The following is a 7,555-nucleotide window of genomic DNA, read 5'->3' as shown; positions in this document are numbered from 1 at the left end:
GAAAATAAAGTGCTTAGGGCCACGGCCAAGACTCATAAAGTAGCTGTGTTCAAGAATCAACATACTTAACTAGGAAAATCAATAACACTATCTGGATTCTGAGTTCCTATAGATGCCAATCATTCTGAACTTCAAAGGATAAAGTGAGATGCCAAAACTGTTCAGAAGCAAAAAGCTAAAAGCCCCGCTCATCTAATTAATACTGATCTTCATAGATGTCTTTGGAATTCATTGTATATTCTCTTCTTTTTATCCTATTTGATTTTTAGTTGCTTGGGGACAAGCAACAATTTAAGTTTGGTGTTGTGATGAGCAGATAATTTATACGCTTTTTGGCATTGTTTTTAGTATGTTTTTAGTATATTTTAATTAGTTTTTATTATATTTTTATTAGTTTTTAAATAAAAATCACTCTTCTGGACTTTACTATGAGTTTGTGTATTTTTCTGTGATTTCAGGTATTTTTTGGCTGAAATTGAGGGACCTGAGCAAAATTCTGATTCAGAGGCTGAAAAAGGACTGTAGATGCTGTTGGATTCTGACCTCCCTGAACTCAAAGTGGATTTTGTGGAGCTACAGAATCCCAATTGGCACGCTCTCAATTGCGTTGGAAAGTAGACATCCTGGGCTTTCCATAAATATATAATAGTCCATATTTTGCCCGAGATTTGATGGCCCAAATAGGTATTCCAAGTCAGCTCAAGAATTCTGGCGTTTAACTCCAAAACTGGCACAAAAGTTGGAGTTAAACGCCCAAACTGGCACAAAAGCTGGCGTTTAACTCCAAGAAAAGTCTCTACACGAAAATTCTTCAATGCTCAGCCCAAGCACACACCAAGTGGTTAGTTGTGCGGAATTGTGACAAAGTGTGATTCACGTTTGAGAGCACCAAGTCTTTGGCAGTATTCCGGCTAAAATTCGATGTTCTAGGGTAGTAAACAGCAAGAAAAATTAGTTCATATGAAATTAAATAGTGCTGGAAAGATTAACAAATAGCAAGAATATTAAAGAACAGTTCAACAACAACAACAAATATGAAGAACAACATATGAACAACACATCATCACATAAAATTCAGAATTACGAATCAGATAAAAACAGTTAGCAAGAACGGTGCAATTATCAGGCCTAAATCCACTAACCACATCCTAACTACCTAACCACCTAGAATCCACTACAATCATGCATCTTTAACTAACCTATTTTGAACAAAAACTGTAAAATATGCAACTAACTGACTAATTGGAAAATAAAATCGGTGTTCGGCGGAACCTGGTGTGTAGAAACAGAAAGTAGGCTCAGAGAGATGGTGGCGGGATGGTGGTGACGCAGCGGCGATTGGTGGCGGAGCGGCGGCGGTCGGAGGTGGGGGCAAGGGCGGTTTGGTGGTTGTGGGTAGAGGAGGGTTAAGGAGAAGATGTGAGGGAAGGGGGTGAGGGTTTTGTTGTGGTGGTTGGGGGGGTAGCGCGGTGGTGGCGGCTCGGTGTTGGGATGGCGGCAGTGGGGTTGTGGAGGGAGGAGGAAAGGGGAAGAGGGGAAGAGAAGAAGGGGAGGGAGGAAAAGAAGAAGGGGGGCGTCGGCGGTGTAGTGCGGCGGTCGGGATGGCAGCGTGGTGGTCGGGTTTGGGCGGCCAGGAGTGGTGGTGGTTGGGGGATGGGAGAAGAGAGGTTGCAGAGGGGGGTGGGGAGGGGGGGTTTTGGGTGACGCGATGGGTAGGGTTTCGCGTGAATGAGGGTTTAGTGTTTTTGAATCCACGCAAACGTGTGGAGCACGCGATCGCGTGATTTGGGTGAAAAGGTGTTGACGCGAATCCGTCATTGACGCGATCGCGTGTATTAGGTAAAAGGTAAGGGACGCGAACACGTAGAGCACGCAAATCGTCGCTGAAAATTGTGCTAAACGCACAGTTCCAGCGTCGTTTTGGCGCAACTCTCTGTTTCCAATGGGGTCCATAAAATCCATGCGACGCGGACGCGTCGCTCACGCTTTCGCGTGGGATGTGCGTAGTGCATGTGACGCGTTCGCGTCAGGGATGCAAACGCGTTGGCCAATTTTTGCTAAACGCACACCAGCCGCATGATTCCAGCTCAACTTTCTGGGCGTTGAATCTTTACGCCGATTTCCATCTGATGCTCACACGTGGCCTGCGCGCTTGCGTGGGGTAATAATTTTTTTATTATTATTTTATGCAGTTATGCAGTATGAAATATGCAATGCTAATGTAGTTGCTATGAATAATTCCAGGTTCAATGAAAATAAAATAAAATAAAAATAAACAAAACGAAATAAAATTGAAAAAGAAACGATCATATCATTGTGGGTTGTCTCCCACCTAGCACTTTTGGTTAAAGTCCTTAAGTTGGACATTTGATGAGCTTCCTGCTATGGTGGCTTATGCTTGAATTCATCCAAAAATCTCCACTACTGTTTGGAATGTCAACAGCCTCCGGGGTCCCAAACTAGGCATGTAAAGCTCTTGAGTAAATTCAAACAGGTTCTCAGGTTCCCGGAGTGTTGAATGTAAGAATAGATTCCAGGATCCCAAACCTTGCTTTTATATCCGCCTTTGTCTTTACCTATATTTTTCCAGCCGGGCGGTTTGGAAGTTGCATTCTCACCAAGATGGCCAAACATTCTCCGAGACCCATTCAATTGAACTCGAAACCAATCCTTATACTTCAGATTGAAGCGTGGAACCTTATTGAATCTTGCATACCAGCCTTGAGCACGAACCATTTCCCTTTTACTCTTAAAGCCGCAAAGAGCTCTAAGCTGGCCATCTGTTTCAAGTAAACCATATTCAAGTGGAAAAGTAAAGATAAAAGCTAAGGATTTTACCCACTTGAAGTTTGTATTGGGCGGTAATGGCCTTGGGTTAGGTATTTCTAGGGGTTTTGCAAGCTCTACTCCCTTGTGTTCTTCTGTGAGTTCTTCCACTTCTTTGCAATTTTCTTTAGCTGTAACCATGTCTTGATCAAAGTCTTCGATATCTTCCTCATCACTCAAATCATACGTTGGAGGTTGCGAAAAGTCTACCTCCGCATCATCTTCGTATTCACTTGGGGAAGATTCTTCTATCTCAAAGAATTCACTTGCGGATGCAAGTTCCTTACTAGGAGAACTTGACTTGTGATATTCATTATCAAGAAAACTTGCTTGTTGAGTTATTCCGTCCAGGTCTTCATAGGATTCCTGCTTCGGGGGTTGTGCACTATCCTCCTTAGCATCAACTGCATTTTTCCTGACGGAATTCTCCACAATTCTGGATTTCCATGGAGGTTCAGCGTCTCCTAAGTCTTCAACCAATTCTTCTTCTTCGATAAATTCAGCTTCCTCCACTTGTTCCAGTACAAAGTCATGCTCTGTACTGTCCAGTGGGGTTTCTAGTATCTCCTTCATGCTGCATTCTTCATTAGTTTGTCCACATGAAGCCATGGGGTTCCTTGAGTGTCCGAACGTCGGGAAGGTAGTCTATTTATCTCTTGATTCAATTGGTGAAGTGTGGCATGAAATTTTTCAAATGTTTCCTTGAGTTGCTCCCTTGATTCTTGGAGTGATGGATATGGACATGGTGCATAGGGAAGTGGTGGTTCTTGGGAGTAATTAGGTTGGAATTGGGGTGGATACGGGTTAGGGTCATATAGAGGTGAATGGTAGCAGTTGGCTTGTGAGTGTGGTGGTTCAAAGCTGTGTTGAGGAGGTGGTTCATAGGTGTATGATGGGGCTTGTCGGTAATTACAAGGGGATCCACCATAACTATTGTTTTGACATGCATTATTGAATGGTCGTCGTCCATGATAGTGTGGAAGGTGTTGTTGCCTAAAAGGTTGATCAGATCCTTGTGGCTCCGTCCATCTCTGATTGTTTTGACCTTGATGCATGTTCCTATTATAGCTTCCATTCCTTTCAACATTATCATAACCAAACTCAAAGCGATAGGGGTGAGAATTCATAGTGAATAATAAAAATTAAAAGCAAAAATAAAAAGAAATAAATAAGCAAACGAAAATATTTACAATAACCAATAATAAGGCATATAGTTGCAACTCCCCGGCAACGGCGCCATTTTGACGATTAGATTTCTGCTAATTTAGAATTTTATAAAAGTATATTGCGTTAGTAGTATAGCTTCTAAACCAACAGAAAATCCTTTCGTACAAAAGTTTGGTTGTCACAAGTAACAAAATCCAATAAAATTTATAACCGAAGTATTTAAACCTCGGGTTGTCTCTCAAGGAGTTGCAGGGCAGTATGATTTATTATTGGTTATGAGAAAATTGTATATTTTTAGGTTTTTTAATGTATAAGATAAAAAGCAAGAATAGTAAATGGCAAGAAAGTAAACTGTAGGAATTAATTTAAATAAATAATAAAACTCTTGGCAAGGTATGAGAAATTGAAGTCCTATCCTAGTTATCCTTATCAAGTGTGAAGAGAATTGGATTCTGCTCCCACTTAAATTAACCCTTGCTAAACAAAGAAAAGTCAAGTGGAGAAATTAATTTGATCCTCAGGTCCTAGTCAATTCCTATGGAAAGACTAGAGTTATTGGAGTACAAATTAATCAGCAAAGAATTCCAATTTCAATCAACAGCTGAGTTTGATAACTCAAGTGTTGCCAATTACTTGACCAAAGCCAAAAAGGGAAAATATCTTAAATTAAATTAATAGCATTCATAAATAAAATAAAACAATCATTAATCTGAAATACCTCAAATAATATTAAATAAAATATTTGAATCTTAACATGAAAAGGTTCATAAGCTAAATTTGGAACATTAACAAGTAAAAGCATTGGAATAAATAAAAATAGAAGAGAAACATTAATTAAGGGGAAATATTGAACCTGGTATTGAAGCAATAAAAATAAAAGGAATCCTAATCCTAAAACCTAAGAGAGAGAGAGGAGAGAACCTCTCTTTCTCAAAACTACATCTAAAACCTAAAATTTGTGTATTATGAAGTTGTTCTACGTATGTCTTTGATTCCTCCATTCTCTGGCTTATATTCTGTGTTTCTGGCTTGGATCTGGGCCGAAAAAGGGTCCAGAAATCGCTGGGGGCATTTTCTATAGATTTTTGTACATGGAGTCAGTCACGCGTTCGCGTCTGTCACGCGTTCGCGTCAATTGCGTTATCTGCTCAAGGCACGCGTCCGCGTCATCCACGCGTTCACGTCGTTGCCATTTCGCGCTAGGCACGCGTTCACGTCGTCCATGCGTTCGCGTCGCTGCCTTTCCTTCAAAACTCTATTTTTGTGTTTTCCTTCTATTTTTGTATGTTTCCTTTTTGTCCCTTAAGCCATTCTTGCCCCATGAGATCTCAAAGTACTGAACACACAAATCACAGCATCGAATGATAGTAAAGGGTAATTAAAATTAATATTTTTAAAGCATAGGAAACATGTTTTTCACATATATCATAAAATAAGGAAGGAATAGTAAAACCATGCAATTTACATGAATAAGTGGGTGAAGAATTGATAGAAACACTCAATTTGAGCACAAATTATATCATAAAATATGGGTTTATCAATTTTCAAAATATTTTTCTTATTTTATTTCATTTTTTCGAAATTAATGCTAACATTTAATGTTTTAATTCAAAAATTTTTCAAGTTGTTACTTGCCTATTAAGAAAGGTTCAATCTTTGAATTTTAAAATCATATCTTTTAGTTTCTTGTTAGTCAAGTAATCAACTTTGATTTCAAAATCAAATCTTTTTAAATTTCCTTTTCAAATCTTTTTCAAAATAAATTTCAAATCATATCTTTTTCAAAAATCAATTTTCAAAATCTTTTCTAACTTTCTATCTTTTCAAATTTGATTTTCAAATCTTTTTCAATTAACTACTTGACTTTTTGTTTGATTTTAAAAAGTTTTCTATTTCAATCATATCTTTTTCAAACCACCTAACTAATTTTTTTCTCTCTAATTTTCGAAAACTCCTCCACACTTTTTCAAAATTCCTTTTAATTAACTAATTGTTTTAAATTTTAATTTAATTTAATTTCTCTTTTTAATTTTCGAATTCTAACTAATAATTAAAATAAAAACAAAAATATTTTCCTTTTATTTTAATTTAATTTTCGAATTCTCTCTCTCTCATCTCTTTCTATTTATTTATTTATCTACTAACATTCCTCTTCTACTCATAATTTGAACCCCTTATTCTTATCTGTGTTTGAGTTTTTCTCTTCTCCTTCTTCTATTCTTCTTTTTTTCTACTCACATAAAGGAATCTCTATACTGTGACATAGAGGATTCTATATTTTCTTTGTTCTCTTCTCTTTCATATGAGCAGGAACAAGGACAAAGGCATTCTTGTTGAAACTGATCCTGAACCTGAAAGGACCTTGAAGAGGAAGCTAAGAGAAGCTAAAGCACAACTCTCTAGAGAGGACCTAATAGAAATTTTCAAAAAAGAAGAAGACATGGCAGTCAAAAATAACAACAATGCCAACAATGCAAGGAAGATGCTTGGTGACTTCATTGCACCCTCTTCTGACTTCTATGGAAGAAGTATCTTAATTTCTGCCATTGGAGAAAACAACTTTGAGCTTAAGCCTCAATTAGTTTCTCTAATGCAACAGAATTGCAAGTTTCATGGACTTCCATTGGAAGAGCCTCATCAGTTCTTAGCTGAATTCTTGAAAATCTGTGACACTATCAAGACCAATGGAGTTGATCCCGAGGTCTACAGGCTTACGCTTTTCCCTTTTGCTGTAAGAGACAGAGCTAGAACATGGTTGGATTCACAACCTAAGGAAAGCCTGAACTCTTGGGAAAAGCTGGTCAGTGCTTTCCTGGCCAAATTCTTTCCACCTCAAAAGATGAGCAAGCTTAGAGTGGAAATCCAAACCTTCAGACAGAAGGAAGGTGAGTCCCTCTATGAAGCTTGGGAAAGATATAAGCAATTGATCAAAAGGTGTCCTACTGACATGCTTCCAGAATGGAGCATCATATTTATATTCTATGATGGTCTGTCTGAGTTGTCAAAAATGTCATTGGACCATTCTACAGGAGGATCTCTTCATCTGAAAACCCCTGTAAAAGCTCAAGAACTCATTGAAATGGTTGCAAATAACCAGTTCATGTACACCTCTGAGAGGAATCCTGTGAACAGTGAGACGCCTCAAAAGAAGGGAGTTCTTGAAATTGATACTCTAAATGCCATATTGGCTCAGAACAAAATATTGACTCAGCAAGTCAATATGATTTCTCAGAGTCTGAATGGATTACAAGCTGCATCCAACAGTACTAAAGAAGCATCTTCTGAAGAAGAAGCTTATGATCCTGAGAATCCTGCAATGGCAGAGGTGAATTACATGGGAGAACCCTATGGAAACACCTATAATCCTTCATGGAGAAATCATCCAAATTTCTCATGGAAGGACCAACAGAAGCCTCAACAAGGCTTCAATAATAATGGTGGAAGAAATAGGTTTAGCAATAGCAAGCCTTTTCCATCATCTTCTCAGCAACAGACAGAGAATTCTGAACAGAGCCACTCTGGCCTGGCAACCATAGTATCTGATCTTTCCAAGACCACACTA

At 38.5% G+C, this 7,555-nt stretch overlaps 1 non-coding gene across 1 annotated transcript; it reads right to left on the bottom strand.

Moving 5' to 3' along the window:
* Positions 1-6,838: 6,838 nt before the first annotated feature.
* Positions 6,839-6,946, bottom strand: LOC148550577 (small nucleolar RNA R71). The gene has a single exon (XR_015893305.1). It is a non-coding gene; the product is annotated as a small nucleolar RNA R71 (small nucleolar RNA).
* Positions 6,947-7,555: the final 609 nt, after the last annotated feature.

The sequence above is a fragment of the Arachis ipaensis genome, chromosome B7 (assembly GCF_059453495.1).
Source record: "Arachis ipaensis isolate K30076 ecotype BB chromosome B7, ASM5945349v1, whole genome shotgun sequence".
NCBI lineage: Eukaryota > Viridiplantae > Streptophyta > Magnoliopsida > Fabales > Fabaceae > Arachis > Arachis ipaensis.
Note: the sequence above shows the minus strand (reverse complement) of the source record. Positions and strands in the feature narration are given on the sequence as shown.